The following is an 11610-nucleotide window of genomic DNA, read 5'->3' on the forward strand; positions in this document are numbered from 1 at the left end:
AGAGAGAGAGAGAGAGAGAGAGAGAGAGAGAAGGGGAGGGGTAAGAGAGGTTGAATAATTGTATCCAAGTAAGATGGATGTTTTAATGCATCTCCTTCATATAAAGTCCTCCACAACATGCCACATAAACATATCCGTCTTAATGTGGGATGATATTAGAGGAGAAAGGTGGTGAAGAGTTGTCAGTTGGGTGTGTATGTGTGTGTGTAAAAATAGTCAGTGTAAGCAACAGTACAGAACATACGTTTCTAATGCAAAAGTACCTTTATTAGTAGCTTTTTATTATTTCTCACTATATGCGAAAACAGTCAAATGGGTCAATTTAACACTCTATGTTAAACTCTGTATTAGATGGATTAGCTCTAGGCTTAGTAAAAACAAATAGCTGTTGAGGATTTACTTAGAACCACATTTACTTAAAATAAAATCAAACATAGAGAAGTCACAATTATAATAACCATGAACCCATTTCCTATGCCACTTTTTTCTCCATTCCCTTTCATCAGCTCAATAAATCGTCCGGACTTTTGTCACTCTCTTTCTCAGCCCCGCCGCATTCGCTCAGTCCCATGAGCCGTAGAGGGTGTATACACAAGCTATTGTTGTCATGGAAGATGGCTCTAGTTGATGAAGGAGCTTTGTCAGTGGACAATGCACCCATAGTTCTTGATACTACACCTGTAGCAGCATCAGTTTACAGTGGTGTTTTCAGAAACTGACCTACATAATGCTGATAGTTTGCCGTCTATTGTACTGAGCATACAAATTCTTCCATTGCATTAAAACATCACCCAGAAAATGTAAAATGAAACTAGTAGTTTTTTTCTAAAAAGCAAACAAATTGGTTTAGACCCTGTTCAGTTGATATGGTTTAAATGGTGATCTAGATCTGCATGTGCTACCATCAGACCATTGGTGTTTTTTCTTTTTTTAAAGCAGTTGATTCCAAGTCCCTGTGGATCTTTTGAATCTGTAGATCTGCTCAACTCAACATCATAGTGATAGTAACAAAATGCTGTGTTGTCTGAGGGCCTTCAGGTCAGCCACCCTGATTTTACACTTTAAAAGCATGACCCTTCTGCTCTTTTTGATAATCTAAGAGTGAATGTACAGAATGAGGCGCTTATTCCTCAAACGGTCCATTGCCCAGCTCTGGGCCTTGTTGTGGTGAGGTGCCTGATATTCTGATGATGTTAAGTTTTATTAACCACATCTGTGCATCTTTAATGTAAGCCAGCCACAAGGCTGTTGGGTTAGACCACAGGCCAAAAAGCAAAGAAGAGACAGCAATAAGAGGAAAAGGACAGAGTAAAAAGTGAGTCGGCCCTTTTGTGAGTTAAGTTGACCTCTGACCTTTCAGCTGGGCCAAAAACGGGGTTCTGAAACACACTTCCCTTTTTCTTCTACCAGGCAATGGATCACATGACTCTGCGGGATGACCATTCCAGGATGCGTGACGCTGCTGCAGATGTGGGGGGGGGGGGGGGGGGGGGGGGGGGGGGGGGGGGGGGGGGGGGGGGGGGGGGGGGGGGGGCACAAAGCTAGCTTTGTTTCAGTTCTGGCTGCTGCATTAGCAGCTGCAATAAAAAAAAGCTTCGAAAGAAGAGGATAGCTGGACGATGGCATGGAGGGGTGAATGGCCTGGCATGACGTTTAAGAGATGTCTCTGTTTGTCACTTCGCTACACTGTGTTTTAATGAGGCTTCATAGAATATGCATACACGCCATAACTCACACAGAGAGAGGAAAACCTACATGGCAGAGTCGAGATAAAGGCACTACTGTGTGTGCAATGATGTAACACTCTTTTATGACTGATATGCATTTACAATACGAGAGCAAAGATGAAAGAATATAGTGCTTTGGCAAGAAGTCATATCCCAGGATGCTTTGCTCTCCTAGCTCACCCTTTTGTGGCCGTCTCAGTTATGCAGCTATGCTCACCTATGGGGTCACTGGGCCTCTATAAACTTCAAGAAGTGAAGTTGTGTGTGTGTGTGTGTGTGTGTGTGTGTGTGTGTGTGTGTGTGTGTGTGTGTGTGTGTGTGTGTGTGTGCAGTGCACTTGCCTCTGAGGCAAACAACCTCCGTTCTCTAAAAATCACATGAGCACGTAAACTGCAGAAACAGGCACCATCTTTAGGTCCGGTGGCACCTTCTTGAAGTGTTTTCCATTTGCCAAAGAGGAGCTGGCCTCAAATTGGAACCAGAAACAGGTTTAGCGTCTGATTCTTAACCTATCACAGCTGTGATACACACACACACACACACACACACACACACACATACAGAAATATCAGGGGTCCACAAACACACACGTGTGGCAGGCTGTGAACGGGGTTAAGAGTGAGCTGTATTACAGCAAATGAGAAGCATAAAGAATCTCAAGAATAAACCGCAAGCATTTGTCCACATTTATCAATACCGCCACATGTGTATGACACCATGATCGGCTTGTCGGAAACACGCACAAGGACAGGTATTGTCTCCCTGCAGCTGCTGTGTTTTGGAATGAATATTACAGATGTTTCCTGTGTAAACCTGTTTATTACATAATGGCGTACAGTGGGACATTTTGGTAAACAACCTGCTCATGAAACAAAGATGTTTTGATGCCAGGAGACTTAAAGGCAGGGTTGGTGACTATTTCTCATATACCCTTTTTAAATATATTGATTGATTCAGTCTTCACACCCTGACATCAATAAAGAAAAAGGAGCAAAAAAGATCTGTCATCGTGTAAAATACTCCATACGAACAGTAGGTCATGTTTGCTTTAAACATTCAGGTTGATGTTAGCTTTACTTGCTGAATCCTTAAACCAACCACTTTGTCAATTGTGGCATAGAATGGCGCAAATTCTAGGTTGAGTTTCTAAAAGCCATTGCGTTCCCAACTGTCGGCTGCACGGCTGTTTGAAAATGGCGGGTTAGTGCAGGATATCCCGTGTGGCGCTAGTGACGATTCTCTCTCTGACCAATAAACAGTCAGCAGTGTTTTAACTCCTCCTTATGGTGTCAGCTCAGATCGCTTGGAACCTCAACCAAGATGGTACCAATAAAAAGTACCACGTACAATCCCAACCTTTGCTGATATAAAACCATAGAAGAGCGAGTCGAGTTGAGGTACCATACAATGGAAATGTGACATATGTGAAGGAATCCATGAGTGAAAACCACCTGAAACCTGTGATAGTAACTCATGAAGGGGTGATTACCCAACACTAGGGCTGGCCAGGGCTGTAGCCGGAAACTAGCCGTTGTTTGGGACCGTTCTAACGAGAAGGGAAAGCTCGTATTTCAGGCTGCAGGCTTCATCAGAGTTGAAATAGATGGATGAGTGAGTGTACGGACAGCATTGATTTAACGGTTCTGTCTAAAGCCAGCGTGTTTCTCAAACATCTGAAACTGTTTAAAAGGTCAGCATATTCAACCAACACCTTCTCCATCACAGAAGCAACAACATCACAAATTAAACAACGGCGTTTCCGTGATGTCTTGCTAGATAATTTCAAATTTAACGAAGCTGTTATGTGAAATATAAAGTTGTATATAAAGCTGTTTGAGACAAAAATGTTTTGCATGAGCTGTGCTGTGTCTTCCTCATAAATGAATACAGTCCAGCCACAGAATGTGTGCAATAAAGGAAATAGGGGGAATATTTTCCAGGAAAAGTTATGATCATAAGGCTTTATAAGATGGGACAAAGAGGCTTGGTTGGACTAGATTTTCTTTGAAGCTACAGACATTTTTGAAACATAATACACACTTATGTAAATCTGTAAAAAAAAAAAAAAAAAGTCACAAGTGCATGTAAAAGTTCTCTAAATGTTTCAAAATTCAAATAGGTGGTCATTTAAATGAGAATACAACAACATAATAATAATAATAATAATAATAATAATAATAATAATAATAAAAACAAAAATAATAATAATACAATAGCCTAAATTAGAATCAAAGTGAGTGCAATTAGGTGTAAATGTCCTTTGACATTAGAAATTTGAAACGGGGTTTGGGTATATAGACTAATCTAACTGTCTAGACTAACTGGAAAACCCACAATGCAACAGTAGGCCATTACAAAGCCAAATAAAGGTCCCGTTTCTGAGTGGGTGGGGTCTGCCGGGACCCTCCCACTTCCCTTTCCCATAAATCCTTTCAAAGGCAAAGCCAAAACCATACTGGAAGGATTTATGGATGTATTGTTGCTTTTGGTCTTGAGAATAGTTTCTATTTTTCAACACGGTGGAGGGCAGCGATGGTTTTGGGAAAGTCATAATAGAATTACTTAGCTTGAACTAGGGGGTGAGTTTGTTTTGGTGGATTTGCCAGTTGGGGTTGGTGGTGAAGCATATTTCTTGTTAGATGGAAGTGTCTGTTGTCACTCTGTTTTCATACAACCCCCCCAAATATATAGTTCTTTTGACAGGTTTTGTCATGAGCTTATTGTGTGCCATGATGGCGTTTGGGTTATTAGGGTGTTTTTGGTCTTAATTCTGCAGCCACAGCAATAAATCACCTGCTGAAAATTCTAATCAAGAAAATGAGTAATGGAGGACCATGATGTTAATTTCATTGATATGTCGAAAGTAATTAAGACGTTTTTTATATAGAAAAACAAAGAAAGGATGTATTTAAGAGACTATTGACTTTTCAACTATGTCGATTGGGTCTTCATTACGATTTTAAATGGCGTTCATGAAAGATTTTCTAGAAAGGGAAAGCAAGTCAGGAGCTGTGCGTCCATTTGGAGAAAAAACAACAATGAGTAAACCTGTGCAGACACATTCCAGAAGTTATTCTAAAATAAGCTGAATTTCCACTGAATTGAAAGAAACCTGTTCCTTATTTTGCCACAGACCCCCTGGACCCGCCCTTTAGGACGCCTGGAGGTCCTCGCACCCCCCCTCTCCCCCCCCCCCCCCCCCCCCCCCCCCCCTCTCCCCCGTCGGCACAGCCCCGCAGGGCACCCGGCCCTGCTTCTGTCCAGGACGCGGTGATGCAGGGGTTAACGTGGTGACGTGGTGCTCCTGAAGCGGTGACCCACTGGGGCAGCCGGTGGGGGCTGCAGGGGGAGTAGAGGAGAAAGCCGAGGCTGAGGTCCCGTTTGGGAAGGAGGGAGGAAGACTCCCAACAACCGCGTTTTGTGCGATTATTTCCAGGCTGCAGCTCGTAGACTTCGCTTCTTCCGCATTCATCTTCAACCTGCGGCACATTTGTTTTACGCATCTTCAGTAAAACGCCTTACCGAATGGAAACTGTATTTGTGTGTGTTTGTGTTGGTTTTTCACTGAACGATTGTTTGCAATCATGTCTTTGTTTCTGTAGTCCAGGGCGACACATCGAAGCAACCCGAACTCCTTTTCCGTGGAGCGAGAACGGGAGATAAATTCCCTTTTTACGCACAAACTTGTCTGGACCGTTTGGACTTGATTAAAGGCTGCGGGGCGAACGCGCACAACTGTGCACTCTTTAACGCCAGTGCTTAATGTTTATAGTGCTTTTACAATTGAACCCGTGTGTGCATGGCGGTGTTTGCGTGCGCCGTTCGGCCGGTCGTCCTCACAGCGAAATGCCTGTGAAACTCGGGAAAGCAGCTACATATAGCATGCATTGATGGCGAATTTGAAAAAGGTGGGTAAACTGTGACCTCCGGGCGATAATTAGGAATATCATTTGGCAAACGGCTATGAACGAATATCAGTGGGGTTCCAGGGAAAAGCCGAGTTCTTCTTTTCATGCCAAACTCGAACTATTCTCCAAATTAAACGCGAACATGCCTTTCTTTCATCACATCACGGTTATAGGTTAAACACGTAGACAGAGGAATGATTACCCAAAATCGAGTACCTTTTGATATGACGTGCAGTTTGGTCAGAAAGTTGCATGTGGAAGAAGTTAGAGGCCTCTTGTCCTCCTCCATGCAAGATTTTTAGCTCAAACAAAACAATATTGGTTCGAAAAAAAGGTGTGTGCGCATGTCTTGGAGCGTAAATGTGTGTTAAGCCTGTACTCGTAGGAAATAACTTTGTTGGGGATGGAAGTGGGTGTATTCCTGGTGTGTAACTCGTTGCTGATGTCCCTTTGCCCCCTCCCCTGTTTAAAAAAAACAACTGAAAATGCAGGAAAGCTCCCTTCTTGTCTCCTAGACAAGACGAGAGAGAGAGAGGGAGAGAAGGAAAGAAAGAAAGATAGTCTCTCGATCAATTTTCTGTTTAATGACAGCGCTCCAACTACATTGTGAGAGAGAGAGGACGCGTCATCCAGACATAAATTTGCTATTACGCAGCCTCACGGAGACTCACATCCACAGGATCCGGAGCTTGTAGTCTGGAAACCCCCTCGGTGGATAAAACCAGCAGAGAGCCAAAGTGTAAGGAAGCGTTGCGCAGCTTAAGTCTATACATTCGAATGCGCGTTGTTTTGGGATAAAGCGTATAGGAGCAGGATTTTCTTCTTCTTCGAGTTGTCAAGTTTTTGCGAGGAAGAGACACATCTTTTGGTTGTTTCTTTTTCAAAATATGACCATACATACAATTTTGTGATAAGCGGAGACGGTCGTTTTATAGGTAGGTGTCGTATTTTGTACTATGTTTAATAATTTGTCAGTGCACTCTATTCAACGCTGCATTCAATTTTTCAATAGGCTATAGTCTATATATATTTTCAAGCTGTTTTTTCACTGATTTTGACACTCTTCTAGTTTACAAAAACTTGGTTTTGGGATTAAAGATAAAACAACCCTGAAGAGTTGTTGTTAAATAGCAGGCGGATTTTGGCTCCCTCCAATATGTGCCCAATAAAAAAAACGTCTCTTTATTTATTTGGGTATTTAGATAGGGCTAATTAGATGGTTTGGGCTACTTTTCAATTACGACTGAAACACGCGCACGCGTTTGCGTAATCCTTTTTTTTTTAGCTTCCTATAACTTTAAAATGCGTAACCACTACACGTTAATCCTATGAGGGGAACTATAAATATAGACAACCCGAATGAACGGATGCATGTTTCTGAGTGCAAAATCTCGACCTCTTTTTAACATTGAGTTGATGTAATAAGGTTTATTAGTTGGGGCCTCTTGGCCAATACAGTGACACACACACACACACACACACACACACACACACACACACACACACACACACACACACACAGGGACAAGGTGATTCAACCATGTAAAGTGTAGTTCCCTTTATTTGACCGGCTCCACAGTTGGGTGTTATAGTTTGTCAGGCTTACTTGTGTCATATTAAGTTACACGGTATCACTGTATATAGATACTGAGAGGCTCTCTCTCTCTCACACACACACACTCACACACACACAAATAAGAGCTTTGGCAACACCGTCGGCCATAAAACCATCCATGCGAGATGATACGTCTTTTTCTCAGGTCAGATTTCTGATTTTTTTTTTTAAATTGGCAATAAAGACAAGAGTATGTATGTAATGTATGAGTCCTTTGCAAAATTCCAAAATTATTAAATCTTAATTTTTTCCTCCAGTCAAAATCATGAATAATTGTGATTGACATAATAAAGCCAAGTCAAATATGACATTCATACACTATACTTTATGCACTTTAGCTGTAGAAAAGAACAAAAACTTGGGAAGTTATTACTGTTATGTACAGTGTCCACTGTAGGAAAGTGTACAGTTAACACTTGCTTTACTTCTTTGTCTCATCGATCAAACACACAGTTATTGTGAGTTTGGCAGTTTATTTCATTTCATTTTAGGGCCATCAAAAGACAAGTAAATGTATTAGAATGAGCTAAAAATAGTAAATAAATAGACATTAGTTGAATATACTTTGCAGCTATGTTATGTTGTTTATCTGTGTGTAGTGGTATTTGGACACATGGCTGGTTTTCTTCAGAATTTGTAGTTTCTTTTGAAACTTTGTCTGATCGCCTACTGCAGGTTGTTCACCTCCAAATGTTGCTGGCTCCTATGATGTAATAGCACGCTTCTCGCAGCCTTAACTCCAAATGAAACTGTTGTTGGATAAGTTTTCTTTTGAGAGATGATCCAGATGTGATCTGATTAGGTTGTAATCCTCCAAAACACGACAAGCAACAAAAGGAGAAGATGATAAAATATCGAAAATGTTTTTCTCACTCATGCCATTCTTTTCTTCTTACTAGAAGTCAATTGCTGGTGCGTCATTAAAGCACATTATGGATACTGAGTCGTGCAAAGACCTTTGTTGCTAAATTAGTCTTCGTTGACATATACAATTGTGTTTGTTAAAAACCTTGAGAGATGAATTGTAGAATGCCAGCTGACCTGTTGACCCTTTGGCCCATACACTTTTAACTTTTTTGGGGGGAGCTTTACCAATTTAACAACACATGTTTTATGATCTCAGTGCGCTTTTTGGACCAAACCAGAAAAAAACTAAAACGGTGTCTTTAATTTTGATGACAGTACATGCGTGTACACGGTGCCATTGTGCGCTATTTGAGGCTGACCCAGAGGGGCGTTGTAGAAATGTTGGGAAACAAATACACCAAATCAGGTTGCACTGGGTCTGTCCCGTATCAGGCCCATCATATATTTAATCCCATTGTGTATAATATCAACATTTCACGATCTGGTCTGTTCAGAAAAGATGAAATGACCTACTGCTGTTTGAATAGAAACTACATAAGCTTACGGTGCAAACACGCGCAGAACGGCACGCTATGGCTGTTTATGTTCAAATGATAATTAAAGCCTCCACCTGCGTGTTTTGATGGTCCATAAATGGAGGCTTTCATCTCATCCATACAGGCCTGGTGGTGGTTACAGCCGGATACATGGCTGTGTGACAGGCACTAATTTGTTGCCCAAGCTTTTTTTCCCTCGCCACCATCAATATCCCAATCCTCATCTTCTTCTACTGCACCCTCATCCTCATCCAACAGTTTGGAGTCTTTTAAAGCGCTCTAAGGAGGGGTACAGCGTTTTTGATCTTTTTCATGCCAAGCATTTCACAATGCATGATCCGTCCTGAGTCTACATGTGTCAGGGCCGATCAGAGAGAGCAGCATCAGCCCTGCGCACACAGAGAAAAAAAAGGTCATGTTGTTTTTGTGTCCAGTCAACTTATGACTCCATCATGTCTTTTTCTTCTTCTGTGCCTTTGCTGCTTGTTGGTTGTGGTTCCTATTTACAGTGGCGACCAAAAGAAGAAAAAATGGGTTTAGAGGTATACATGACTGCCCAGAGGGCTCAGGAGAGCCTTTTTTCATAACATAGTCCAAAAGTTTGGCAACGCTACATTTCGCATGCTTTTCTACTCTAATATGACCACATTGTCTCGTGGGGTTGCACCACCTTCAGATAGCCGGGGCGTCTCCCCGGTTGGTGTGTGAACGGGCCGTGTATGGAAATCCGCATCATTAAAGGGCTATCAGAAAGATGTGGTGAGAATATGCCCCGTATGGAGGGCCTCCCGTGGAGACAGCTCTCCATTTGGAGCTCATTTAAAACCCGCCTCGCCAATGTGTTTCCCGTTGACTGTGAATTATGCGTTTTCTTTATGTGGTCCTATTTAGACGTTCAAAAGTTTATTCAATTAATGTTGGGGGGTGCAGTGGAGGCTATAGCCCCCCCCCCCCACCCCCACCCCTTTAAACGCACTCCAACCACTTTTTAACGTGCGGAAAATAGCTTATTCGACGTTTTTTTTTTAACAGAGACATAACTCCTCGTGAGGTGAAGTTGCAGTAGAGATCATATCCACAGAAGCAACACTGAACGGGGTCTGATTTATGTCAGGCTGCAAAAATATAGGATTATCTACAGCATGTAGAGGGGCAAACAAAAGCATTAACAAAGAAATAGAAAATAGACTATAAATAACCTTTGCATGCTTAATTTGTGTGTTTATTTCGTTTTAAATGGTGACGCACTCGTGCACAGACGCCACATCTCCCGAGCAGGGAGAAGCCGCCTCCGGCTGGCCGGGCCGGACGGTGGGAGAGCGGCCGGGATGAGTGGCTCCTCGCCGCGGAGGGAGACTCTTGCTCCCCGGTCTAGTGTGCGGTATGAAAGGGGAGGGGGAGAAGAAAAAGAAGCGAAGAATGGAAGGTGGGAAGTGTCAGTCAGGAACGCTTCATTGCTCGAGGACAATCCGCGCGCAGGACCGGTCTGTTTCAAGAGCAATCAGTCAATCCGCATTAATTATGCCCCACCCCCCCACCGTAAAGGGTAGCTCACGCTGGCACACGGTACAGAGGAGGATGGTGTGTGTGTGGGTGTGTGTGTGCTATGTGCTTCTCTCTGTCTTTCTCTCTCTCTCTCTCTCCCTCTTTGCACACACGCACACTCATCCACGCACACCCAACCCCCACCTTTTAAGTGAAAAAGAACCAATAAAAATCAAGCTATAAAAGGCTTTTCCTTGTCGCTAAATAAATTAAATGCAGATTTCTGTTTTAAGTGCCGGACCTCTTTTGTGAGCTGCGGAACAGGATTCCTCATTGTCCCTCTGTCATTAGTGCTGGGGACAACACTGTGGGGGGAGAGAACAGGGAAACTAAGTCATTTCAATATATATGTGTATATATATGTAGCCTATGTATAAATACGCATATGCTATGTTGACGTATTCTGCTTTTCTAACAAGATGTCCTAGGCAGTTGGAGTGACGAAAAGTGATTAATTTTCCCAACTTGGTGTATTGATTGATGCAAAATCCTAAAAAAAAACACAAATTAATTTGTCACACTACTTTTATCACTATTTTTTGCCTGTGAATCGGGCATTTGTAATATCACTGCAAACTTGTAGTGATTGTCATATTTGGATCCAAACTGACTGGCTGACTCTATGCAGTCCACACGGGAGCTATTGCCTATTAAATAATAATAATAGTAATAATAACAATAAGAATACTTTTTCCTCTTCAAGGTTGCACAAATAAGAACACAGCCGATATATTTTGATGGACGTTGAGCACCAGATAATGAGTTTCGCAACTCCACAAAGGTCTATTTTGGTCATCCTAATGGAAGCTGTTGCATAAATGATAATTCACGGTTGTCTTGCTGGTTGCAGAGCCCATTTGGACTGTTACAATATCGACTTTGGAAGTCTGCAGAATATAGCTAGATTTGAGCTTTTTGTATAGCCTACTGTTGTTTACCTACTCTTGTACAGGTCGAATGTGTGTGTGTGTGTGTGTGTGTGTGTGGACACGTGGTGGCTGAAGCCCATTGGAGAGCGCAGGGCTCTGGAATGCAGGCTGATATGTAAATAGGAAAAGAGTGTAACGATTATCTAATTACAGACGTGAAAAATCTGCTCACTCTGGCATTATTTGATTTGATTTATATATGTATCAATTACTTGTACTGTATAGATGAAAGCCTCGTTTTTCTCCACGCGCACAGTTTATAAGCTCTGTCTATACGGGCTGCAGTCCGGCTCGGGTCTCCTTTGTCCAGTGTGTTTTCGTGGGGGGCCGGACCAAAGCAAGGGAGCCAGTCTCTGTTTTAATGTAAAGGGACATCAGTTGGAAAGATCTTCATATACTTTATGAGGTTCGCTTCATGTTCACTGTTGTTTGCTCAGGACAAGTTCAGCTAAAAGGAATACGAGGTTTTGATGAGGCTTTCAT

At 42.3% G+C, this 11610-nt stretch overlaps 1 long non-coding RNA gene across 2 annotated transcripts in view; it reads right to left on the minus strand.

Annotated features, from left to right (window-relative positions):
* Window positions 1-8571: 8571 nt before the first annotated feature.
* Window positions 8572-11610, minus strand: part of LOC117937370 — a 3796-nt gene continuing 757 nt past the window's right edge. Inside the window, exon 3 of one of the 2 annotated variants that reach the window (XR_004655137.1) lies at window positions 8572-9152. This is a non-coding gene — a long non-coding RNA (uncharacterized LOC117937370). Of the gene's footprint in view, window positions 9153-9853; window positions 10025-11610 lie in introns of those variants that run through there. The other variant, XR_004655136.1, reaches the window with a different exon arrangement.

The sequence above is a fragment of the Etheostoma cragini genome, chromosome 21, assembly GCF_013103735.1.
Source record: "Etheostoma cragini isolate CJK2018 chromosome 21, CSU_Ecrag_1.0, whole genome shotgun sequence".
Taxonomy (NCBI): domain Eukaryota; kingdom Metazoa; phylum Chordata; class Actinopteri; order Perciformes; family Percidae; genus Etheostoma; species Etheostoma cragini.